This window comes from Nyctereutes procyonoides, unplaced genomic scaffold (genome assembly GCF_905146905.1).
Source record: "Nyctereutes procyonoides isolate TBG_1078 unplaced genomic scaffold, NYPRO_anot_genome, whole genome shotgun sequence".
Classification (NCBI taxonomy): Eukaryota; Metazoa; Chordata; class Mammalia; order Carnivora; family Canidae; genus Nyctereutes; species Nyctereutes procyonoides.
This window is the reverse complement of record NW_026575045.1, coordinates 113,286-141,013: the sequence shown is the minus strand read 5'-3', so window position 1 is coordinate 141,013 and position 27,728 is coordinate 113,286. Positions and strand designations below refer to the sequence as shown.

Below are 27,728 nucleotides of genomic sequence, written 5' to 3'. Positions count from 1 at the left end.
AGTTGCAAAATTTCAGAGACAGGCTGTGCTTTTTTCTGGTAAAAGTCCAGCTCAGTAAGTTCTACATCACAGACCTGAGCGATGTAGGCTTGCCATCTTTCTTCAATCCAAACAGCTTTCTGGTTTATCTTCCTATAAAACAGAAACAAAAGACAGTTTTTCATAGGGTATTATTTTTCATTAGCAGAAAGATCTTTTATCATTTAGAAACTTTCCTTTTTCCTGGGATTTTTATTGCCTTAAATCTTGATATAGCTAAATTTTGTGGTTTACTAAAATAAAAAGAAGACAAAAGTATACTATAGCAAATACAGACCACCACAAAGTCATAAAATTTAACTATTTTAATATTTACTTCAGATATAAAAGAAATAAGATCTTACAGATGAAGTTAAATCCCCAGTTCTGCACTAATCATGATCACAAGTCCATGTGATTCAGCCTGTGTTTTAGCTTTTACTGCACATCAATATATATATATATATATAATACATAGTATTGACTTGAGTTTTCAAGCTTATGTTATTATAAGTGACAGTGTATAATTACTTTCTCAGTCAGTATTATGTTTGCGATCCATCCATAGTGATACATCTAAAGCTAGTTAAATTATTTGTTATTAGCTGTGGCTTATGATAGCATTTTTTTTCATTGCCATATTGATAGTATTTTTGGCATTATAAATAATATGGTAATGAATAACTTGGCACATGTCTCCTATATTCAAGAATATGAGTTTCTAAGATCTATAAATGGACTTGCTAGATCATAGAGTACATGCAACTTTAATTTTACCAGATATTAAACCTTCCACTCCTCAAGGCGTTCATACCAATTTACACTTGCCTTGGCACTGGAGGATAATACCTATTTCCCTCACATGCTTGCCAAATTATGGTGCAAAATACTGTTTCATCTCTGTTTCATTTTATTACCCTAAGTATCATTATAGAAGAGTATCTTTTCAGACATTTCTTTGCCACCTGACTTTTAATAGGCTTTTTACTATATAAAAGTTAAGTCGATCATTTAAAGCCATGGATTTCTACATATTTTCTTATTCTTTATATAGTAATTTTCTGATACTCACATGGTATTGTTAATTTTCACTTAGATTTTTTTAAGTATGAAAATTTAAGGGTTTAATTAGATGAGTGTTTTAAAAACTGTCATTTGAATTCAACATAGTTATTTTTTAAATATGCAGGCTTTAAAAAGGCATCTATTATTTGACCTAAAGGAAGTGTAAGAGGAAAGTACTGCTTGTCTATAGCCTCTCAAGCACTTCTCTGTGTGGTATTCATGTTGTGTGTTAATTTTTAAAAATAAATATACAGTGTACTAATTTGACCTCATATTTCCAATGAGAATATAATTAATTATTTTTTCCTGCCTTTACTATGCCCCATTTCAGCAGTGTTTAATAGTTTTTATTACATTTTTTGTAAAGTTCTCTCCCACTTGATTTATATTGCTCTGCTCTCTTATGGTTTATTTGGTATTTAGCCAAATAAATATTTACTCAGCACCTGACTCGGTCTATCCTCTTAAAATTCTGATTCAATAAACCTAAAGCACAACACATAACTATATCTAGGCAGAGGTGCTACTCAAGTCCTTTAATATCAGCTAGTCCACCTGCACCAACCAATCTGAACAGAAGCCAGCAAGAGACAACTCTTACTATACTCGTGCATCCCAACAGAAGAGCAGCCTTGCATACATACAATTTTTATGAGCTGTATTTAAATACAATTGATCCTTGAACAAGTTTAAGCTATGGGGATCCACATATATGCAGATTTGTTTCAATAAGTACAGTACAGAACTGCAATGGTCTTTTCCTAATTATTTTCTTTCTTTCTTTGTTTCTTTCTTTTGTTTGTTTCTTTCTTTCTTTTTCTTTTTTTTTTTAATTTTTTTTTATTTATTTACGATAGTCATACAGAGAGAGAGAGTGAGGCAGAGACACAGGGAGAGGGAGAAGCAGGCTCCACGCACCGGGAGCCTGACATGGGATTCGATCCCGGGTCTCCAGGATCGCGCCCTGGGCCAAAGGCAGGCGCCAAACCGCTGCGCCACCCAGGGATCCCATCTTTCTTTCTTTTTCTTTCTTTCTGTCTTTCTGTCTTTCTCTTTCTTTCTATCATTTCTACAACTGATGACAATTCCTTCAGATCTCCTACAGTAGGGGAGCTGAGGAATTAGATTATCTAAAAGTGCAGTTTCCATACATCATGCCCTGTAAAGCAAGTCAACTATTTCATTGTGTGCTCAAGGCACAATTACCTTTTCTAATGTTAGGGGGAATATTGGTTGATTTAGACTTAAGGTATAGTTTGTATATGTACTATACTTATTGGGTGATTTGATTATAGAGGATTTTATTTGTATACAGTCTCCCTTTATGTTGACTACAGAATGTATAACTCTAACATAAGATGTGATTCTTTAAAATGGCCACCATTTGCTTACTATTTATTGAGATTTCTTAGGATTTTATATGAAATAACTAATGCTTACAGGAATTTTATGTGAATTTTTGTATATAGTTGAGGAGATTGACATTCTGTTATTTACCCAAAGAGGCAATGTCAATAACTCAGTACAGGATGTCCAACTCAAAAATCCATGCATTTAAGATCTTTTCAACACTGTTTCTCATGTATCCTCCTGGGTGTTCAACTAGTTCCTCAAATTGAAGACCACCAAAAGCAAATTGATTCTTTGCAAAACAACTGATTGTCTCATATATTTCTTAGTCAGTCATGCCTAAGTTTTCAGTTACTTTTGACCCTTTCTCATCCTGCCACATCCTATGCATGCATAATCTCTTATAATCATAGTTTGGGGGATGTAGGGGTGGCTCAGCCATTGAGCATCTGCCTTTGGCTCAGGGAGTGATCCTGGTTCTGGGGTCGAGTTCCACATTGGGCTCCCTGCTTCTCCTTCTGCCTGTGTCTCTGCCTCTCTCTCTCTCTCTCTCTCTCTCTCTCTCTCTCTCTCACTCTCTCTCTCTCTCTGTCTCTCATGAATAAATAAATACAAATCCTTAAAAAAATCATAGCTTGGCTTAAGTTTGCTTTACACTCATCATAATCTTTATAAATGTCATATCCTTATTACTATACTGCAAATTCCCTAGTATCTTAAATAATGTCCAACTCATTATTGTTGATGTCTTCTTCAATAGAGATGATGCCCTACCAATTTTGAGATTATCTTTACTTTGGATGTCAGAGATTTCATACCATTTGTATTTTACCTTGAAGACTTCTGTCTCGTATTTTACCTTCTATCTTGAAGGTAGAGTTTTTAGCAGATGGAAAAGAAGGGCATTCTAGGAAAGAAAAGCATGAGCAACGATGTTGAAGTAGGGAAATTCAAGATGTATCAAGTCATTTCAAGGACTTCAGTGGGCCCACAACTTGGGTTTGTAAGGTCAACTGAAGGTAAATTGTGAAGAGCCTTAAGTACAGGCCTAGATGTTTTTGTTTGCTTGTTTTTGTTTTTTTTTATTTAGAGTAGCTAAAGTTTTGGGATGAGAAAGGATATCACAATGAAAACCTAACATTTAGGGTAAGTCAGTAGTGGTGTACAGAGGTGAACAAGAGGAGGACAAGAGACAATGAAGCTATTTAAGATTCATTTTCAAAAGTTCTGATAAAAGGCAATAAGGGCTTAGACCAGGGAGAGCCAATATTTTCTTCTTTGCATACCCATTTTAATCAATCCGTAGTAGCTACCTACCTAGACTCTGCTATAAAGAACTACTAAATTCTGACTCAGTGATAACCAGCATCACGCTGTATTAGCCACCACTGTCTGACACTGGAAAAGTAAGTGAAGAATGATCGCTTACCATTTTTTGGAAACCCTTGCCTACTCTAGGACCTACTGCTTAGCCTCTAACCTTTGCTATCCATCTTTAGTCATTGAAAGGCCAGTAACATTCAAGTTAAAATACTATCTTCCACACCCAATTAGAATGTCACCTTCCCTATTAAGTAATATTTCTTCTTTTAAATCCTATAGTAATTTTATCTGTCCTTCTTTGTCCCACTTATCTCTTCCTTCTTCAATTGTACTAGGCATTCAAGGGCTAGACTGTGAGTCCCTTTTGATAGAATTCATGTCTAATTTATTGGTGTATCTCCCGCAGTACACAGTATGGTGAAGGCAGTTATGTGTTGAACACCTGAAAGAAGAGAGATGAATCCCAATCTGGCCTGGAACCTAAGTTTTAATTTCCAGTCTCTACTAGCCTATGGGATTTTTCCATGTGAACCTTTATTTCTACAAAGAACGTGCATAAACTTAACTGTCTTATCGACCAACCAAAATAGTTCTCATTCCTAATTTCCCTCTGTTATCTCCTGATTACCTATATTTAAAATCTATGATTCAGGGATGCCTGGGTGGCTCAGCAGTTGAGCATCTACCTTTGACTCAGGGAGTGATCCCGTGGTCCTGGGATCGAGTCCCACATCAGGCTCTCTGCATGGAGCCTGCTTCTCCCTCTGCCTATGTCTTTGCCTCTGTGTGTGTTTCTCATGAATAAATAAATAAAATCTTAAAAAATAAATAAAATCTCTGATTCATCTTCGAGTATCCCCTTTTTCTTTGACTGTTGCACCCAATCATTTAGTTATCAAATCTTTTCTCCATTGAAGGTTCTTCTCAATCCTCTCAATTTGTTCAAATTCTGCCCATTTTTAGGGCCCAGCCCTACTCTCTCATTTTATATAACCTTCCTTTATTGATTATTCCAGTCAAATGTGCTTCAAATTTGAAACACTAAATCCTTATAACATTATTTAGCAGTTAATCCAACTTTGGATTTAGCAATTAAAGCAACTTTGTGACATCTCTTATTTTTTAAAATAACTTTTCTATTATCAACTGACCCATTATGTGTCTATATTTCATTTATCCTTATTTATATCTCATTTATATATCAAAATTATATATGAACTCCTTAAGGTCAGAGACAATGTATTCCTCCATTGTGTGTTCTAAAAAAGTTTCTTTCACAGTACTATGCACTTAATAGGTACTCAATATATTGTTGAATAACTAGTAAAACACAATTTCAAGAATATATATTTTTCTATAAAAACATATGCAAGTTTAAGTAACTATTTACATACCATTTTCCTTGATCCATATTAGATACTAAAGTAGACTAACACATGATGTTTTAAAAAGGTGTTACTCATTATCTATGTGTCTGTAGTTAATTTCAGACCTCTTGTTCCCAGTTGATGGAGTTTTTGTATTCACATATTCATTCAGTAAAACACTGAGTGCCAGTTTTGGCACAGAACTCTAAATTTTCTGTATTAAGAATAAAAATATTAATATGATATCCCTTCCCTTATGAATGAGTGTGAATAAAGTGTATATAAATTTAATACAAAATATATGCATATATATATTTATATATATATACACACTTGGTCATGTAGGCATATACATATTTAAATTGACATCAATTACATGAAGATCAATAGTCCAAGGAAAAGTTCAAGAATGAGGTAATTTTTAGTACAGCTCTATCCATGAAACAACTAAAAAGTATGTTGTAGTCAAAGCCACTTTGATGAAAGCCTGGAGGAACTTGGACTAATCATTTTCTCAGGTCCTGAGGACTCTACAAGAGCAGACTCACTGGGCAGTTCTTCACGTTGGTAGGTCAGTGAGGCATAATAAGAGGTAGGACTCTAACCCTTTATCTTTCCTTCTATTCTGAATGACAGCCTTGCTGGATAAAGTATTCTTGGCTGCAGGTTCTTCTCATTTAGGACCCTGAATATATCCTGCCAGCCCTTTCTGGCAAATTGAACTCCAATAAAATTTTTTATTAAAAATAAACTAAAAAAAAAAAAAAAGGAGGTAGGACATCCAACCAACCAGGGAAGGCATTAGGGGTGTGGCTCTAGTTTTTGCACTGGTCAGCACCACAAAGTAGTGCACTAGGCTAGAAACACTAGTGTTCATTATGTATCTAAAAACACAATTGAAGGGAAAATACAAATCAAAACCACAATGAGATACCACCTCACACCAGTGAGAATGGTGAAAAGTAACAAGACAGGAAACAACAAATGCTGGAGAGGATATGGAGAAAGGGGAACCCTCTTGCACTGTTGGTGGGAATGTGGACTGGTACAGCCACTCTGGAAAACTGTGTGGAGGTTCCTCCAAGAGTTAAAAATAGAACTACCCTACAACCTAGCAATTGCACTGCTGGGGATTTACCCCAAAGATACAGATGCAGTGAAAGCCCAAGACACTTGCACCCCAGTGTTTATAGCAGCAATGTCCACAATAGCCAAACTGTGGAAGGAGCCTCGGTGTCCATCGAAAGATGAATGGATAAAGAAGATGTGGTTTATGTATACAATGGAATATTCCTCAGCCATTAGAAACGACAAATACCCACCATTTGCTTCAACGTGGATAGAACTGGAGGATATTATGCTGAGTGAAGTAAGTCAATCAGAGAAGGACAAACATTATATGGTTTCATTCATATGGGGAATATAAAAACCAGTGAAAGGGATTATGGAGGAAAGGAGAGAAAATGAGTGGGAAATATCTGAGGGTGACATAACATGAGATGCTCTTAACTCTGGGAAATGAACAAGGGGAAGTGGAAGGGGAGGTGGGCTGGGGTATGGGGTGACTGGGTGATGGGCACTGAGGGGGGCCCTTGACAGGATGAGCACTGGGTGTTATACTATATGTTGGCAAATTGAAATCCAATAAAAAATACACAAGAAAAGAAAAATAAATAAATAAAAGTAAAAACACAATTGAAAATATATTGTTATTACACTTTTGCTTCTAAAACTTATAAATGAAAAAAACTTATAAATGTTGTCATACATTTTAAAAGAAATGTTATAGTAAAAATATAGTCAAGAAAGTAAATGAATAGAAAGTACAAAATCTTATCACATGTTTTTAGACTTCCATAAGCCAGAACAGAACTTTATAGAAGCCTGAACTTGGTCATTATAATATTATGGGAAAATATGAGAATACAAAGGAAAGCAGACCATGATATTATGCCTCTTGTGTTTCCTAGTTTTGTTGACTCTATACTTCATAGTGCCATTTTGCAATAGAGCAAGGACTGGAAAACAGAAGCCCCAATTCCAACTCTAGCACGGCACTTCTGCTAGATGTCTGGGTGGGTGCTAATCTTCCCACATTCTATGACTTGATAAGTTTCCTTAATTTTAACATAGAGGTGATTCTGTACTACCAACTTCACAGTGCAGACATGTAAGGATAGATCCTTACAACTAATATGACAGTCCTTTAGTTTTAGATAATAAACATGAAAGTGTTTTTTAAAGTTTTAAGTACAGGGGAAATCTGGGTGGCACAGTGGTTTGGCACCTGCCTTTGGCCCAGGGTGCGATCCTGGAGACCCGGGATCGAGTCCCACGTCGGGCTCCCGGTGCATGGAGCCTGCTTATCCCTCTGCCTGTGTCTCTGCCTCTCTCTCTCTCTGTGTGTGTGAGACTATCATAAATAAAAAAAAATAAGGAAAAAAATAAAGTTTTAAGTGCAAAATAAAGGTAGACTATTATTAGGAGCCCATGAAAAGAAATATGACTGTATGACTGCTATACATAGTGATATTACTGTGATTTTATGATTTCTACATTAATTCAAAGGGTTTGTATTCTGACTTTCCCACTTATTAGCTGTGGAACATAAATAAGATACTTAACCTCTCTATATCTGTTTCTCCATCTCTAAATAGGGAGGCTAACAGAATCTAACATAGGAATGTTTTGTGGACCAAATGAAGTGTATGTGTTTAGAAAGGTATTTATCATGTAGTAAAGTGCTATCAAAGTGCTTGCTAGAATTATTGAATGGTGAAATGTATGATTAATAAGCACTAAAATAAGGACAAGACAAATGAAATACAGAAAGGCCACACACTGAGTTGTCATAAATGTTCCTCTATCAAAAGGTACAGGTAAGAGGAATGCCTGGGTGGCTCAGTGATTGGGCGTCTAGCTTTAGCTCAGGGTGTGATCCTAGAATTCCGGGATCGAGTCCCACATCAGGGTCCCTGCATGGAGTCTGTTTCTCCCTCTGCCTACGTCTCTGCCTCTCTCTCTCTCTGTGTGTGTCTGGCATGAATAAATTAGTAAAAAAAATTTTTAAAGGTATAGGTAGAAACCATTGCTTTACACAATCTAGGCTCAGACAGCATAATTGTTTAGTTCGGTCCTTCATAAACTTTGATAATAAAAGAAATAATAGATAAAACTTCTAAACCTCTCTATTCCTGTGTGCTGTATCCAAAGGTAATTCTTAGCAATGTATTATGACCAGGTTTGGTACAAAGATGTACAAGTTAACACAACTGGTTTCCTAGGGGAAACTTCTACCCTCTCCCAGAAGATATTTTATGAATCATCCACTATTGGACAATATTATGAATCATCACTACTTGGTTTTTTAAATTAATTGCTGGACTGGCTCTATATTTATTGATAGTACAATGAGTCTTTCTTATCTCTTTAACCTTCACAGAAACACATTTTCCCTGTGCCCATTTGTTTAGAAATTTTCTAAGTAAAATTTTTGCTAAGCTTTTCCTAAATAAAAACTTTGCTAATTTTTTCTTTGCACTTTAGTTTAAATATTTGCCATATAAAATTTTGCAATATATTTAGATCAGTTGAAGATAGTCAATGATAACATCCCTATGTAAATATATTGTGCAATATTAGAATACTAACCTTTTATTTAGCATACTGAGGTTTCCCCTCATGATATCTTATTGCTAAATCAAAAAATCCATTTGTTTTCAAATTACTTACCCTGTAATTTCATTTGGAGCATCAAAATGACCATCATAATTATAATCAAATACTGGCCCACTAACCACATTTACTCCATTTCTTTCCATGGTGTGTTTTACAAGAAGAAAACTGTGGAAGTAATCCCACATTTCTAAAAAATAATAGAAGAAGACGTTAAAAACATCTACCTTTATTGAACACAGAAATATTTTCTATAATAGGGAGATACATTTAAATAGCATCAAAATCCGTTTCAATAATTGTCAGTGGTGCTTAGGTAATTCTGAAAAATAGTCCATGTAACAAAAAGAATAGTCACATTGATAGGGGTACCTGGGTGGCTCAGTCAGTTGTGTGTCTGCCTTCAGCTCAGGCCATGATCTGAGGGTCCTGGGATCAAATCCTGCATTGGGCTCCCTGCTCAGTGAGGAGTTTGCTCCTCCTTCTGACCCTCCCCTCCTTGTACTCTCTCTCTCTCTCTCTCTCTCTCTCTCTCTCTCAAATAAATAAATAAATAAATAAATAAATAAATAAATAAAATCTTAAAAAGATAGTCACATTGATGATACTTCTTGTTACTTAGGTAGTTGCAGTCTTGAAATTAAGTAAAATGTTTCCTTTAAAAAATTTTCATTTATTCATGAGAGACACAGAGAGAGAGGAAAAGACAGGCAGAAAAGAGAGAGGAGAAGCAGGAGCCTGATGCAGGACTCGATCCCAGGGCTGCAGGATCACACCCTGAACTGAAGGCAGACACTCAACCACTGAGCCACCCAGGCATTCCAAGTAAAATATGTTTCCAAATTCCTTCCTAGTGCTGAGGTGCTTTGGGGACAGTTATATTAAATCATGGTCAGAATATACACATTGCTTTATTGATTATGATTATAGAGACAAACATGTTGCACTTACTTATGGTGAGTGTCAGTAAAATTTTGTTTTGTGATTAGCCATTTACAGCTGAATTAGATTAAAAACAAATTATTGAAGTTCTAGTCAGAAGGCACCCAAAATTGAAGTAAGCTGAAAAAAACAAAACTATGTCAGAGATCTTCCTATTTCTAAATTAAAGCATTAGAACATAATGACTCAATATCAGGGACAAATTGCGAAAAAAAAAAAACAAAGATGTGTTTAATTTATAAGTTCATAAAGTCACTTAGGTGTTTTTAAATTAATAATCTAAATGAATACTTACCTTTAAATGCTTTATACATACGGACCAAATTACTTGTGATTAAAACATCATATTGACTATCAGAAGTCCTATTATTTGCTGTAAAACAAATGGATTTGATTAACTCTAGCTAGAAGAGAAAATATAACAAAAATCGTAATCAGTAAAATACTATTACATACCAACAAAAATTTATTAGCAGTTGAAACATAGGAATATTAAGTACTCCCCAGTAAAGGTTATCAATAAGGCCAGCAGTTTTATGCATTTGATACCTATAGGTTGAATGGTGACCTTCAGAAAGATATGCTCAAGTCCTAACCCTCTGTACCTGTGAATATGATACATAGGAAAATTGAGTCTTTACAGATACAATCGAGTTATGGGTCTCAAGGTGAGATTATCTTGGATTTAGAGTAGGCTGGTGTTTTTATAAAGACAGGAGGTTCAGAAGAGGAGAGATTCAGGGGAGAAGGCACTGTGAAGACACATGCGAAGATTGGAGTGATGTAGCCATCAACCAAGTGATGCCTGAAGCCCCCCAGAAAGTGAAAGAGGTAAAGAAGGATTCTCCCCAGGTTCTCTCCTTCAGAAGGAGCATGGCCGGGCCATCATCTTCATTTTGGACTTCTTGTCTCTAGATCTATGCGAGAATACAATTCTATTGCTTTAAGCTATCAGTTTGTTGTAATCGGTTTACAACAGCCCTAGAAAACAAGTACTGTAACAATATGAATGCATTGTTATTGAATGTGCACAAATAGTGCTGTTATAAACAACTCTTCCAAAATCAAATGTTCCTAAGAAAGTAAGTTTTAACTCAATGCTCATGACACCACACATGATTGGTTCGGAGGACTTGGGGATGTGCTCCCTGGCTTAGTGCCGGGACATGTGTGGTCCAGAATCAGAGTGCCTGGGTTGAAAGCCCAGCTCTGCTGCGTACCAGCTTAACCAGTGGAGCAAAGTGCTTTGTCTTATGACATCTATATCGTGGAAATATCATGAGGATGAAAAAAGCTGCAAGCCTATAAATGTTTATCATAATGTTTTTTTTATATTTAAATTATACTTGGATATGCTAACTAATATTTAAGTGAAAGGCCAGTGGGTGGGTACCAAAAACCAAGGAAAAACAAATTGTTGGGGTCTTTTTCCTTAAAATTTCACATACTATTCACAGTCCTCAGAACCCTAGAAGCTTTCTCTACTTTTTAAATTAAGCTCTGAAAGTTGGGATAGCAATCTGGACAGTATTACCTCATTTTCAGAGAAAAGTAAGATTAGTTTCTGATGGAATTTCTAACAAACAAAATAGTGGAGAGTTAGCAAAGAGTTTCATTTCATCCTTAATATTTTAAGACAAGTTGTTTAGTTATTAATTTCATTTCCTTGTTGAGGCAAATATTTATATATCAACCAATGCCTTATGGCTCAACAGATATAATTTTATATGCCAATTTTAAAAATTATTAATAAAATGTTGCAACTACTTAAGGTTTGCATAAGCTTGGGAGCTCTGCAGATATTTTAATACTATATATCAGTTTATTTATCCTAACTCTGTGCTAGGTATTTAAATTGATATATTACTTATTTTCACCAAGCCTTTTTTTCCCCCCACTCTAAAAATCCCTAAGCTATAAATCTCCAAAATGACCTCTTAGGTCATGGCTTACAGAAAAAGTAAGCCAAATATCAGGAGTAAATCCATTTTCAGAAGCTGAAATTGTTGAAAATCTCATGAGTGAGTTAATAAAAATGACATTTCCTGCTAAATAGGGAAGAGATTTCAGTTCAGAAAAATGACACTGGCTTTTGCATGTTCTGAAGAGTGATGCTTTCTAAAAAAACAAAGCAAAACAAAACACAAAAAAATGTAAAGTTCATTCAGCTGCTTAATCCACAATGTGAAATTGTTGGACACAAGCATGCTCTGTGTGTTACAGGCGTGAATCCCAGTCTGATTTCTTGCTAGAGGCACAGCTGCATGCACCGTACAGGCCTTAGCTTGGGTAGCAGCCAGAAAAAATGTGTTTTTTAGATGCCTTGTGTCCCTCTCCAAAGAATCTTCAGTTTTAAAATTAAACCTAAATCTGCTGACCTCTCTGAACATCTGGGCCAGATTACAGCTGATGTGTAGTTCCTACTGCAAAATTTATTAGTCTTTATTATAGCTGTTACATGGCTATAGGTCACCCCACAACCACTGGAAGCCTCCTGGGCAGCCAGTTTTGCCCAAGCAGGTAGTTTCGGTGGGGGAGCGTATGTTTAAGGCACATGCCCACATCCAGCTGATGAGGGCTTTCTAAGTTGCTGCCCTAAAAAAGAGTTATACTAACCAGGAGGATAGAGGAAGCTGTGGGTGATATTCTCGTCTGCTAAATAAAAGGAACACTTTTGGCTTTCAGAAGGAGCAACTCTGACATCAGCCCGCAGACAGTCTGGGACAGTGGGAGGAAGAGGCAATGTGTCTCCCTGTTGAAAGGGGAAAAAAAAAAGTTACGCCTACAGTGGTGGCTAACCCATCACCTTATATGGTTTGTAACTTCCCTAGAATGTTTTTCATTTAACCTTTTCTTATTTTCTTAGTGAATCAGGTCTACGCAAGCAATGGAAATGGGTGTCTTCAGCAATGTTTTCTTCTGTGGTTCCCTTCTGGTTAGGAACACTGGGAAGGCAAATCAAATACATCCTGGAAAGGAATATTTGCAGAATAAAATCCTGAATTGAGAGCAAATGAATAATGAGAGCTCCTGCTAAAAAACAAAAATTCTTTTTAAGATCTAACTTTTAGGTGGTGATGATATATGGTGTACTTACAAGTAAATATTGAAAGTAAAATAAAAGCAATTCATTTTTAAAATGCACATACGAGGGATCCCTGGGTGGCGCAGCGGTTTATCACCTGCCTTTGGCCCGGGGTGCGATCCTGGAGACCCGGGATCGAATCCCACATCGGGCTCCCGGTGCATGGAGCCTGCTTCTCCCTCTGCCTATGTCTCTGCCTCTCTCTCTCTCTCTGTGTGACTATCATAAATAAATAAAAATTAAAAAATAAAAATAAAATACACATACGAGGGACACCTGGGTGGCTCAGTGGTTGAGCGTTTGCCTTTGAATCAAGACATGACCTTAGGGTCCTGGGATTGAGTTCCACATCCCTACTTCTCCCTCTGCCTGTGTTTCTGTCTCTGTGTCTCTCATGAATAAGTAAATAAAATCTTTTAAAATATACATATAAAAAATAAAAAATAAAAAAAATACACATACAAACTGTTGGGCAATCTGAGATTAATTTAAAGCAACTTCAGTTATCTGAACTTACTTATTTGGGGACTTAAAAAATTGTAGCTGTGCTTCATTCATCATGTAATATAGGAATGTTTTTTGCAATTTTCTTTGTAACTTCATTTAAAGGCTAAAACAATAATTAATCCACTAGCAGACATCCTATAAATATGCTGCCTAACCCAAGTGTTTAAGGCAATATAGTCTTAAATCATCATCATATTTCAATTAGCATATAATCATAAGTAAACATTTCACTATTCATTTAATTTTTTTCAGATTTTGATTCATATGAACATTACTGCCCATAGTGTATATATTTCTTAACAACAAATAAGGTTTAATTAAATTAGGATATCCTTCCCTTATTTTTTTAAATTTTTTATTTATTTATGACAGTCACACAGATAGAGAGAGAGAGGCAGAGACACAGGCAGAGGGAGAAGCAGGCTCCATGCACCGGGAGCCTGACGTGGGATTCGATCCCGGGTCTCCAGGATCGCGCCCTGGGCCAAAGGCAGGCGCTAAACCGCTGCGCCACCCAGGGATCCCTCCTTCCCTTATTTACTGCATTGTAGTAAAAGCAAAAATTACCTGGTGTCTAAATGTATAGAGTAATCATTTGATAATATATACATGTATGAAATTATCAAATGGTGCACTTTGAGCTTATACAGTGTTTTATGCCAATTATATCTCAGTAAAGCTGGAGAAACATAAAATGTGAAAGATCAGTTCACAAAGAAAAAGGCAAAAAACACTGTACTAGATCCATAGGCAGGAGAGTACCATGATGAGGTATAGAATAGGTAGGAGGGGGGGGGGGATCCCTGGGTGGCGCAGCGGTTTGGCACCTGCCTTTGGCCCAGGGCACGATCCTGGAGACCCGGGATCGAATCCCACGTCGGGCTCCCGGTGCATGGAGCCTGCTTCTCCCTCTGCCTGTGTCTCTGCCTCTCTCTCTCTCTCTCTCTCTCTCTCTCTCTCTCTGTGTGTGTGTGTGTGACTATCATAAATAAATAAAAATTAAAAAAAAAAAAGAATAGGTAGATGAGGATGAGGGAAGTCTGTGGAAAGCCAACAAGAGAATGTACTCCCTAACATACTACAACACTCCAGTTGGAGAAGACTATATGGAAGTTGAGTAGACTCCTCAACTTAATTGAACACATTTATTTCTGCTCCCTTCCAAAATTCCACTAAAAGAACATTAATGATGAAAACACATAATAGATAAATTTTCGGAAGCTGGAAATCAGATCAACATAGTTGTTTACTATTACATTACAACATGACTTAGTAGACCACTAAATACTGACAATGAAAAGCCGTGACTCGGGAAAGGCACAATGGAATGGATTCCTACTGCCAAACCTCAAGGGTAGAATTTGGGAATCTCCTAAAGACAGGCAATGCACGTAGGTCCAGAAAGAAGAGACCTGGTTGAAAGTCTGTAAAAGAGGATAGATAAAAAGTTTACTCACTGGAGAAGTTGAACCAGAGAGATGTTCAGTCTAAGGACACAAGACAGGCCAGAGAGCAAGTGCACCATATTGAAAGCAATGGGATTAAATAAAACTTTATATACTGCATGGTAAGACTCCTCCCATTATCATTGCTCACATGAAGGCTGCCTGATTCTATATGCTGGGTCAGATTAAAAGTGTCCTTCTTTGGGAAACAAACCAGCCTGAAAGGAAAACTAGATGCTTACAATTGGAAATTTTCCCCAGAAAATGGTTGGTTCTTATCCTGAACAACCTATCAGCCTATCAGCTGGCCAGCCCCAGCCATGAAGCTTAGCACCTCTCCCTTAACATATAAAATCATAACCAAGGATCACCAAACATTTTGTCAGGGTTGAAGAGGAACCATGATAAAAAAGAGGCAATGCAGAGAGAGAAGAAAACTTGCTCCTTAGAGAGATGAGAGTATACAAGGCATCCATATAGAAAGAAGAGAAAGCTATAGAAAAGCAGAGAGAGCTCTTTGAATTAAAAAATATATAAATATGACAACAGAAATAAAATATTCAGTAATATTTATAAGATGAAGTTGCAAATATCTCTCAAAAAGTAAAATTAAAGACAAAAGATGGAAAAATTAGGGAACATATAAAAATATTAGTGCAGGAAATGTTATCTCCTATTAATTTGAAGAAAAATTATCTCTAAAATTCTAAACCCTCCAATAAGTATATAGATGGAATAAGAATTTTTAAGATGCATAAAGTCTCAAAAATATATCTTTCCTTCTTTCAAAAATACATCACAACAAACATTTCTGAATGACATAAAGGGGCATGTGAAGATGTTATAAAATGGGAGAACCAACAATATCAATTGTGAGCCTCAGAGACAACCAGAATATTGTGAGTTGATGTTTCCTGCCACACGTCTTTATCATTTTACTCTAAAACTTCACAGGTTTTGTACATTTTACTTGAAGAAATGTACAATACATAAATGTAGTCATGGGTGTATTCTCTGTAATGTAAGGAAGATAAAACACCTATTTTCAACAGTTAAAATTATAAAAATGTTAAGGAAAGAAGTGTATTATAATTTTCAGCAAAGGCTGCAGTTGGGCAAAAATGTTTACTATTTTCTCAAAGTAGCACAGACTTTGAGTTGGAGAAAATGGATCAGGATGGCTTTAGTCAGAAAGTACTAAAAAAAATTATACTTTTTTCTGTTTACTGAAAATCTTGTTTCTTACATACCAAACTTGAACCCCAAATATAAGTGTATCGACACTAGGGAAGACAGGATGTGGCCTCCTTTATAAAGGTGAGATTATGCAATAGCCAGCGCTCTAGCAGGATGGGGGGGGGTATGGTCATGTCATTTCTGAGTCCTGGGTTCCTGAGAAAGCACAGCAAACCATCCTCCCATCCCCACATATAGAAACAGCTTCAACCCTGCTAGCTTTTCAGAGTTTCTTAAGAGTTTTTTAAGCTAAAGGATACAGAGTCAGGAAAACAATAATTAGAACTGAGACGCTCAGATAACATCTGAACTCTCTAGCTCTCAAAATTCTTCAAGAGAAGTAGATGATGAGCATAGACAGGAAAGTGAGATGCTTTCATTTATAGTTTGGCATGGGGTTAAAATAATACTTGAACAGTGGATAACATTATTTTTATTGAAGTTATAGACTTTCTTTACCTATAGGCTGAACATAAAAGCTAAAGTTATTTATTTAGATATTGGATTGTTACCATCTAGTCTTACAGTAAGGATAATAACTATATACTTTTAAAATTCTTATTCTGGTCATAGTTTTTTCCTACAGGGAAAAATATTTCTTATAGTTCAAAAAATGTGATACACAATAATGTTCCTAGTTTTTTAAAGAATCATAAGACATGATTAGATCATAATTTATATTAGTGCTAGCAAACTTTGGAAACAAGAAAAGGCTATTCAAAAACCCAGTGATATACACATATATATCAAGAGAAAGGGAAACATTGTTTAAGTGTGCTAGATTTTCCTCTCTCTAAAAGTTCTTTGATATACATCAAATTTGGGACCCCTGGGTGGCGCAGTGGTTTAGCGCCTGCCTTTGGCCCAGGGCGCGATCCTGGAGACCCGGGATCGAATCTCACGTCAGGCTCCCGGTGCATGGAGCCTGCTTCTCCCTCTGCCTGTGTCTCTGCCTCTCTCTCTCTCTGTGACTATCATTAAAAAAAAAAAAAAAAAAGATATACATCAAATTTATAAGGTAAATGTTCTAAAACGTAATCATAATTCCTACTCTTAATTTCAATTTTTCACCCAGCAACAGAAAAAGCAGTTCACATAATCCTACTGAGTGGCCCCAGAAGTGAAGCTCATATATAGTCTATTAGTTTTGAAGCTCTTGTTGCAGGACCGTGATTTCAAATCACAGCTACTTCTCCAGAACTCTTCTGAGATAACAATAACAACAACAAAAATTAGAAAACCCACCAAAACCACAGAAAAACAAAAGCTCCATAAAACTTCAAGACACAAGCCAATTAGGCCCATGCTCCGAAAAGTGCTTATTTAAAGTCTGATTTTTCAAACACAGGGCTGATTTACAACATTTTTATGTGAATCTCAGAACATCCTTGTATGTAATTTTCCTGAACCACAACATACTAACGGAGTAATTTCTGAATTAGAAAGCAGAAAATTGCTAGAATTCCATCCTGTCACATGGAGGGAGAAATACATAAGTAGTTCTGTGGGATCAGTGAACAGACAGGAACTTTTGGTAACAAAGAAGCTAGTTTTAAAACAATAACAAAAAAGAATTGTACTAAACTCTTGGTCTGAGCCCACTTAAAATCTCCTTGCCTCTGGTTTCCGCTAAAGTTCATATAAATTCAGGAATGCAAGACAGTAGGAGAAAATATCAAAAACACAAACATTCCCCTTACTCCACACAATCCCTGATACCTGGACTTTTCAAAATAGAGAACTAAATCATCTGATTGGTCTTGAATCATACCGCCTTTCTCAAAAACAGAAACAAATTATTTTAAGGAATAAATAACTTCACATTGTTGTTCCACAGTATGTTGAAAAAAATCACAAACTGAACATTTTGCGTAATAGGAAAGTGATATTGCCATTAACCATACACATGAACTCAGGTAAGTGTTGGTAAAATATTTGCCCACATTGGAAAACAACATCAGTGCTCTCCTACCACTGACCACAATTAAACCATTGTCAGCAACAGAGCTGGTGTTCAGAACACACAAAGCTTCAATTAATAGTGGGCAAATATGCTTATTTTTCTCCAGAAATCTTGAATTGGAACAAGAAGAGTAAATAAACCAGATACAACCAATCACTTCCTTGCCATAAAAAGTATCTCTTGGCTAAGCAAGAACATTAATAGGTTGAAGTTTGTCAAAAGAGTCTTTGGACCTAAGAGATCACAATTTTCTTTACAAAAACAGCTTCCTGATTATTTACCCTTCTAGTTGAAAGTACTGCTTTGTCCTCAAGTCTTTAAAAATAATGGCTGGGATTAACGTAGCCAATGCATTCATTCAGAAACATTTACTGGGCAGCACTATTGGGCGAGGATACATTAAATAGAACCATCTCTTCCCTGAAGGAGTGTTTTGACTGATTTTTGGCAGACTTTAATTTTTGCTTTCCTTTACATTTCCCTGGTTGCTAATGAGGTTCAATTGCTTGGCTCATATACTCATTGCCCATTTATTAGCTAAGATGTTTGTCATTCTCTTGTTTATTGGAAACTTATTAGCCATTCTGGATTTTAATTACCATTCTGGATACTCATCTCTTGTTTCTTACATACAATGTAAACATATTGCCTCATCCATAACTTTGTCTTTTTGTCACACATTAGCATTAATATAGCCAAATTAACCAATTCCCTCTGTATTTGTTGTTGTTCTTGTGTCCTAAGGAAACCTTCTCTACCCCAAGGTCATAAAAATACATGCAAAGGAAAATATGGATTTGCTGTTCACATTTAGGTCTATAAATTCACCAACAATTTAATTTTGTATATGGTGTGAGTTAGAGATCTGACATTTTCTTCCTTTTGATAGCCAAATGACCCAGGGTCACTTATCGAAAGAGAGATTGTTGGACAGTGAAAAAAGAAGAGAATATCAATAATTGAATTCTCAACCTCAGCCTGGAGAGACCTATGATATAGCACATCTCTACATGTAAGTCTAGCCTGACCTAGGGGAGTACTAGATACTTTGGGGAAGGATTACTGCTTATTCACATTATGTTTTTTGTGCCTACCATGATACACAGCAGAAAGTAAAGTATGTGGTAAATAACCAGGTAAATGTAAAGCCCTTTATAATCTAGTTAGCATCACCTTCTAGGTGCATCCACCATGTACTTAGGATGTACAAAATAGATAGTGTGCCTCTGTATTTCCTGTTGCCACTCTTCAAAAGCTTCTTTTCTACCTGCCTTACCAATTGGCCTGTACACATCTTTTAATTTCTCCAGGCAAAACATGATGTGTTCCTCTTTTGCACCCACATAGCACCCATAAATACCTTTGAGAAATATGTGGGACATTGTCTTACAAGACACAGGCCAGTGAACTCCCTTTGGGATTTCTACTGAAAATCAAAATTCAATTCTTAGAATATTAGGGAACCACAGATTTTTTCCAGCCTTCATGGATCAGTGGACACAGGAACTTACTAGTTTTGGTACTGTATATGAGCTCCACAAGGGCATCTTGATAGCTTTTCCAAATCCACTGACATATTCCCTGTGATATAGAAGACAGTATTCCTTGTTCTGCATTATCCTGGACCTCCCAAATGGCATATTTAGTTCCTCTGTTGCTGTTACTAGAGTAAAAATAACCTAAAATAAAAATGGTTGTAAAATTAGCAAATGCTTCCATGCATAAAAGCATCATCATTCTCTGATGGTTTATTATGCACCTGTTTCTCTGATAAATATTTTACATACTTAACCTCTTAGTCCTTATAACTCCGAGGCTATTACCGTTCCATTCCATTCTGTTCCATTACAAAACTAGGGCTTAGAAAAGTAATTTGGCCAAGCAGCTAACAGTGCATAGGACATATTTAAAGAGATGAAACCTTAAAACCAAAAGGACATACTTTGTAACAAAGATGATCTACCTTAATAATTATCATAGGAAAGATATTGCAATTTTATAAAGAAAAGTATGTCCTAATGTACTTGTTTATTTTTATTTGCCTGTTGTAATATTATAAAAATCCATCAGTTATTGATGGTTTAAAAACCTACAAGGTATTCATGTCATGTCAATAGATTATAAAAATATTGTCAACCAACAAAGATATTTACTGAACTCTTATTGTGTGCCAGGCACCATTCTAAGTACAGACATATATTAACACATTTAATTTTCACAAAAACTCAATAAAGACAGTATTCCCATTTTACAAATGATGCAACAGGCCTAGTGAGTTTAACACAAAGGTACTGGGTGTTATTCTGTATGTTGGCAAATTGAACACCAATAAAAAATAAATTTATTATTAAAAAAAGAATATTTAAAAGATAATAGGTAATAAGAATGTTGTTACAGGCCAGGGACTGTTCTAAATTCTTTCCATGGATTAACTCTTTCAGTTTTTACAACGACATGAGGTGGGTTCCATTATTATAGATGAGGAGACTGAGGTACAGAGAGGTTAAGTGATTTGGCCCAGTCACACAGCCAATAAGCTGCAGGGGTAGGCAGTTTGGGCTATTCACATGTAACAAAAAGAACAGCCACAACCATTTGAAGGAAATTTGTTATGTTCCTGGAACCACTGCAAGTACTCCAGGCTTATGATTATTGCTATTAGATCAGTTTTGTGGGATTTTTTTCTTCCTGTATATAAGCAATACAATCTTGATGTTCAAAAGCCTCTGTGAGTTTATTTTAAAGGATCCCCAAAAGGCAATATTGTGTTTCGTTAGGCCTATACACCAAAGACTTGACCTATTTTCTATTGACTTACTTTGGTCTTCAGGGAGATTAAACATTTGATTCACATGTTCTAGAGAAGTATTCTATAAGACAACGTGGGCAAGAGAAAGTAATTCAATGTGATAACATGTTGTAAAAGACCATCAGAATTATTTCTGCAGTCACACCCAAATGTTATACTACTCAACAAAGAGCCAAACTAGCTTGAATTTAAATTCCCATTCTGCCACTTGCTCAGAAATACTTTGTGTGGGAGTCTGCAGATACAAGAAAATGGGGCAAAGCATTTTGACAGCAGCTAGAATCGACTACTAAATTGGCAGGACAACATCCCTGGGCTTCTCAAGCTAATATGAGTACAACTCACCTGAGGGTCTTGTTAAAATGCAGATTTTGATTAGTAAACCCAGTGAGGCCTGAGATTCTGGATCTCTGATCAGCTTGCAAGTGAAGCAGATGCTGATCCTGTGACCACACTTTGAATAGCAAAGGGCATTCTTAACAGAGAAGAATTTGGACATTTGTAGTCAGGTAGACCAAATTTCTGTGGCCTTGGACAGTTTGCCTAGCCTCTCTGATCCTTCTTTTCTCCTAAAACAGAGACAAAAACATCCACATTGTAATGTTTTATTATTATGATGATGATTTTTTTTATTATGATGATTTTAAATGGCAGTTTCATCGAGGTAAGCTATAGATAAGGAATCCATACCCCTACCCTGATCTTGGCTGTGGATTTGACTTTTATTGGAAATATTGACTGGACTTTTTTCTGTTCAAGACTCTTTTGGTCAGCATTTATTTATAAATACTTATTGATCTATGTGGTGTAATGTTACTTTGAGGATTAGAGAAAATCAAGTCTTTGCTGACTCCTGGCTGTAAGGAATAATTCTTACCTGAGACAGTGGATACTTATTGAGTTCTACAAAAAATATTTTTAATTTGGCATCAGATGCACCTTGACATTGGTTTTAACTTGATGGACTCTTGATAACTGGGCTCCAACTCCATTCTGAAATCCCAGACCCCATCCTTGTGTTGCAGTAGGGTTGGTCCTTAAATTTGGAACTTCTGATCCCTTATCTTTGGGGAGTAGGGGGGTCTCCTAGCACTGGAACCTCACCTTACTGAGTCTCCTGGGATCTGAAGTCAAGCTCCTGAACTCAGCCAAGTGCCTGATTCACTAAAAAGACCTGTAAGAAAACTTGCAGCTGTAAGAGCGTTCTGTTGATGAAAGAAATCAAAGAGCTCAAAGATTCTACTGTTTTGAAGGGTTAAGGACATTTAGCTCACAAGGGAATTAATAATTTTCAGATAGTGCTTTCCAGTTTACAAAGCATATTCACACACTCAATCTTACAATGTATCTCCTCTCATCTCCAGACAAGTTTCGGAGAAACCACATACATTTACTTAGGTAAATACCTAAACTAGAACACAAACCTGATCATCAGCTACCCTGGTTGTAACCCCGGTTATAGATTTACTTGCCCCTTTACATTTTTATGAATATGTGAAGTTATTACTTACACTTTGTAGCTCAGGACATGAACAATCTAGAGCATCTGTGGGCAATGGAACAGTAAAGCCACAAACAGAAAACTTTGACGCTTCCTCTGTATGTGATGGCTCATAAAAAGGTACCTTCAGAAGATGGTTTAAACTACCGTGGAGGCCATTGTTTGGTGCTGGCTGAATGTGTAGAAGATCTGTTTTTAAAAATAAGTTCAAAGTAGTTTTATTTTTTTAAGATTTTATTTATTTATTCATGAGACACACACACACACACACAGAGGCAGAGACACAGGCAGAGGGAGAAGCAGGCTCCATGCAGGGAGCGTGGTGTAAGACTCGATCCCAGGACTCCAGGATCACGCCCTGGGCCGAAGGCAGGCACTAAACAGCCAAGCCACCCATGGATCCCTCAAAGTAGTTTTAAATTAAAAGGCACAACATCTATCTAGGAGATGGGAGAAAACAAAACCTCCTTTAATAAATTCTCTTGTACTGTATCTGCCATCCAAGTTATGACTCTTCCTCTCAGGTTTTCTTTTTGGGTTTTTTTTTTTGGAGGGGTGTTTTTTGAGAGAGGGAGAGAGAGGGGTGAGGTGGGGACAGGGCAGAAGGAAAGGGAGAGAGAAATCCCTCCAAGCAGACTCCCCACTGAGCAGAAAGCCTGATGTGGGGTTCAATCCCACTACCCCAAGACCATGACCTGAGCTGAAACCAAGAGTCAAACTCATAACCACCACCCAAGCACCACTGCCCTCTCCACCAGGAGGTGTCTATCACCTCCTCTTTCTAGAGAATGGCCATATTTGTTATAGAAGCTACAGGCACTTCCAGGAACTATTTCTGCTCCTCCAGAAAAAAATATCATCGCTTAAATGATCACTTTGTTCCTTAAGCATATCCCAGTTTTCTAGCATACAAAGCTACACTTTTATCAAAAACAATTTTGAAGAAGTTAAATAATTAACAATCTTATTTGTGATATATTTGCTTGGTTATATGAAACTTCTCTAAGGGCAGATACCTTTAAAATATTAAACTCATGAATTTTGTGTGATTTTTAGATAGCTTCTATTTTTTTCTACAACAACACAATATACAAATAGTTTACAAACATAGTTCTTTAAGTGGCTCCTGCTGAATACCACCAAATAGATCTCACTTAGAACTGAAATCCTACCTAGTTCCTTCTAAGCCTCTCCACAAAGGGCCAACATGCCAGACCACAAACTCAGCTTGATAATCAAGAGTATGAGCTGTTAAGACTATAACAAATTATTTTCAAATGGATACTTTTTTGTTTCTAAGCCATATTTAATCACCACATGCCTTTGGCAAGATTAGGAATGACAACTGTGAGTGTATTTATGTCAGAACTCCTGAAGCTCAAGGTGAAATTGCAACTTATCCATTTGCCTTGCTTAGATAAATGATTTATCAGTACAATGGTCTGAAGTAAGCATGTAGGCAGAAAGGTAGGGGAGATCCCCGAAAATTCTAATTCCTTAAGGTGGTTTTTGTTTTTCTTTTTGTTTTTAAACACTTTTATAATCCCAAGCATCTGTCCATAATAGGACTTTCTAGCATCCTTTTATGCCAGAAGCTTTTTTCTCTGTCATTACAAAAAAAACAAAAACAAAAACAAAAAAACAAAAAAACAAAACAAAACAAAAAACACTTGAGCTTGAGGGAGTTTTTCCTGCTTTGAAAAGTTTGAAATGTAATTTTATTTGTCTAAGTTTTATGAAATTTTCAAATAGTGAGTAAGTGGTAGAAAAGCTGGTCTCCTGAGATCTAATGTTTATCATTATCAGGAAACAAAGAATTCACTCTTACAGTTCAATCATTCTGAATGATGACTCATTCCCATCTTTTCCAGTTTCTGTCTTAATACAGAGCACCCACCTCAGGGATTCAGTTTATTACCAATTTCAAAATACATAATTTAAAAAACATATCCATATTTTGATGTTAAATTTATATAGATGTCCTCACCACATATAAGGTTATAGACTTCAATATTTTCAAATGGTTCAATTTCAGTTTTTTCTTTAAAACTGGATCCACATCCCAAGAAGATAGCCTAGGTGGTAATGGTCCTACTGTTGTTATTAGATGCCATCTCAATTCAAAAACAGATGTTGGAAGAGACACAATTTTCCTTCTGTCACAGCTCTCCCAGTTATGACTGAGGCCACTGTAAGGATTTCTTTTCAGACTTGAATGTGATTTTTATATCATTTGCACCTATGATTGGGATCTCAACTATACAATAAATTATCATCCATATTGTGTTTACTTTTTCTAAATGTACTTGCTTCCACAGCACCTCTTATGCCTACAGATGAAGGGAAACAAGCAACAGTAGACAACCAATGTAAGCACAGTTCTACTCTATGTAGACAATATAAATTATAAATTCATCACATAACATCAGATACCCTTATCATAGTCATTTCAAATCATTGTTGAAATATGTTAACACATGGCCAAAAGCTGTTGATGTTTCTAAACACTATGTTTTTTCACAATTTATACTAACCCACTGATATCTCAAATATATCTCCCCTTTACTTTTAGGGTGAAGAAACCTAAATATTTCTATGTATATTGAATTAACTCACGTTTAACTTAATTATATTACTCATAACACATTTGATACTTTTATATTGTAAAGAACAAGAAGAAAAGTGTCAAACATAAATAAACAATTATTTTGCAACAATGGGGCCAAATACATATATATTTATAAATATATTTTTAATATATTCATATATTATATATTTATAAAATCATTTATTATATATTATAAATATGTATATATATTCAACAGTTGTCCAGGCTGTATAATATATGTATTTTTTTCCAAGATAATTAGCAAAGAACTGGAGGCATAAGTTTTCCTGATACTGATTGACTTAATTATCAAATAATACTCTATTTAATAAGGAAGCACTCTGTCTCCAGAGACTTTTCAAACATTTACAAGAATATATAGCTCATCATGACAATGTTAAAGGGCACTATATTCATAAAGAGCCCAACACATTTTCTTTATTTGGGAAGGGATGTGTGTGTGTGTGTATGTGTGTGTGTGTGTTATTAACAGAAATAGATAAGACAACCAGGCTACAAAAACCATAAAGCCTTATCTATGGGGGAATATCAGCTACACTTTATTCATGGGGTCTTCCAAATAGTCTCTTCCCTGGGTTTCTACGACATACTATGTTCCTTGTTTTCTTCCTTCCCTACTGCCTGTACTTGTAGGTGTATTTGCCAGTGATTCTCTTTCTTTCAACCTTTTCAAGTAGAATTGCTTAGAGCTCAGTACTTGGTCTTTCTTTCTACTCATACTCAGTTTCTGAGGATCTTATCTAGTTGCATATTTTTAAAATAAGTTACATTCCTAAAACCCAAGTTTTAATCTCTGAGTAGATAGACTCTCTTTAGGTGCCTATATAACATCTCTACTTTCATGTATAATACATATTTTGAACTTAAGATACCCACTTGAACCCTTGCTCCTTCCTCTTGAATCAGCCACAGTCATAGCTTATGAAGGCTCTCTTATCCCCAGCATATCAGGCAGGTTGCCACCTTTGGGCCTTTGCACTGGCTGTTTCCTCAGCCTGGGACACTCGTCCCCTGAATATTTGAAAGGTTGATTTTTTTCACCCTCTTCAAGTCTCTGTTCAAACATCATCTCAGTGAATCTTACCTTCTCCACCTTATGTAAAACTGCATACTGCCCCTCTGGTACCCTGAAACACACCCAGTTTCTACCTTACTTTTATTTCTCATGGCACTTATCCCCTAACATACCAAGTAATGTATTTCTTTATTATGCCAATTGTCTATATTCCTCTGTTAGAATGAAAGCTTCATGAGAGCAGAGATCCTTATCTGTTTCTTTCAGTGCTGTACACAAGGGTCCTAAAAATTGCCTATCACAAAGTAGGTGCTCAGGACTCCTGGGTAGCTCAGCAGTTGAGCATCTGCTTTAGCTTGGGGCATGATCCCAGAGTCCTGGGATCGAGTCCCACATCAGGCTCCTTGCAGGAAGCCTGCTTCTCCTCCCTCTGCATATGTCTCTGCCTCTCTCTGTGTCTCTCATGAATGAATAAATAAAATCTTCCAAAAAAAGTAGGTGCTCAATAAATACTTGTTAAAAAAAAAAGCAGTAGGTTACCTCCATGCTCTTAAATTCATTGTTATAACCATGATTACCTCCTCCACAGAATGAATGTTTTACTCCTTTAAAGAAATAATATTACATTGCAATCAATACACTGATATGAGATCTTACTGTATACTGAGCTTTAATGGATTTTTATGTAGCTTCTCTTTTACATAATTTTTCTGTTAACGATAGCATAAGTATAGTTATTTTTGGACTCAAATTAATAACTAGAGGAACAAACAGAATGGTAGGAGAGAAAGAAGGAGAATCCAGAATCTATAAATAGAATTTAAAAGCCTTTGGCTCTTAGACATTAACAACACAATGATAACAGAGGCACAGATTAAAAAAAAAAGAATTTGAATATAACATTGTACATTAGCTACACATCAATTAAAAATTAATTTAAAATGTTAAAAAATTGTCTTCAAGATTACCTGTATCTTTTAGACATTAATTAATGCCCATGTGATTAAGAATAGTTTGACTAATATACTACTTTAAGCATTTCAGTACTTTAGAAACCGGTCTTTGAAACTGGGAAAAAATATTGATTTCTATTTTACACAGGAGATATCTAGGAAAATAGCATAAAATATAAAGAAGAGGGCAGCCCTGGTGGCTCTGCAGTTTAGCGCCGCCTTCAGCCCCGGGGTGTGATCCTGGGGACCCAGGATCGGGTCCCACGTCAGGCACCCTGCATGGGCGCCTGCTTCTCCCTCTGCCTATGTCTCTGCCTCCCTCTCTCTCTCTCTCTCTCTGTGTGTGTGTGTCTCTCGTGAATAGATAAATAAAATCTTTACAACATATATATATAAAGAAGATGGAAAGTTAATTATAATACTTGGTAAGAAAAGGCTAGTACATTCTCATAAATTCGGACTTTATCTTTAATTTTGGGGTTGCTGTATTACTTGAATGACTTCAAATGTAATTAGTCTTTTGCCTATCTCCTCATATTTTAGCATTTTAATTCAGCAGTATTAGCAATTTTATACTGTTTGTTTTTATACATGAAAACAAAATATCAATAAATAAACTTAGATTTATTTTTTAAAGTAAAAATGTCATACTGGTTCCAATTAGGTTTCTAATGGATAAAAGATTCCTCTTTTTTTAACAGTTGTCCGGGCTGTTAACAGAGACGGGGTGGGGGCTGCATCACCGCTCACCGACCCCTCGGAGGGACCCCGGCCTCCCTGGAGGCGGTGTGGGTACTCTGGCTTGCTCTGGGGCCGCCTGGGGTGCCGGCGGGCAGGCCAGTCAT

At 36.2% G+C, this 27,728-nt stretch overlaps 1 pseudogene; it reads right to left on the bottom strand.

The window, feature by feature from the left end:
• Nucleotides 1-102: 102 nt before the first annotated feature.
• On the bottom strand, nucleotides 103-27,728 carry LOC129509236 (ectonucleotide pyrophosphatase/phosphodiesterase family member 3-like; annotated as a pseudogene).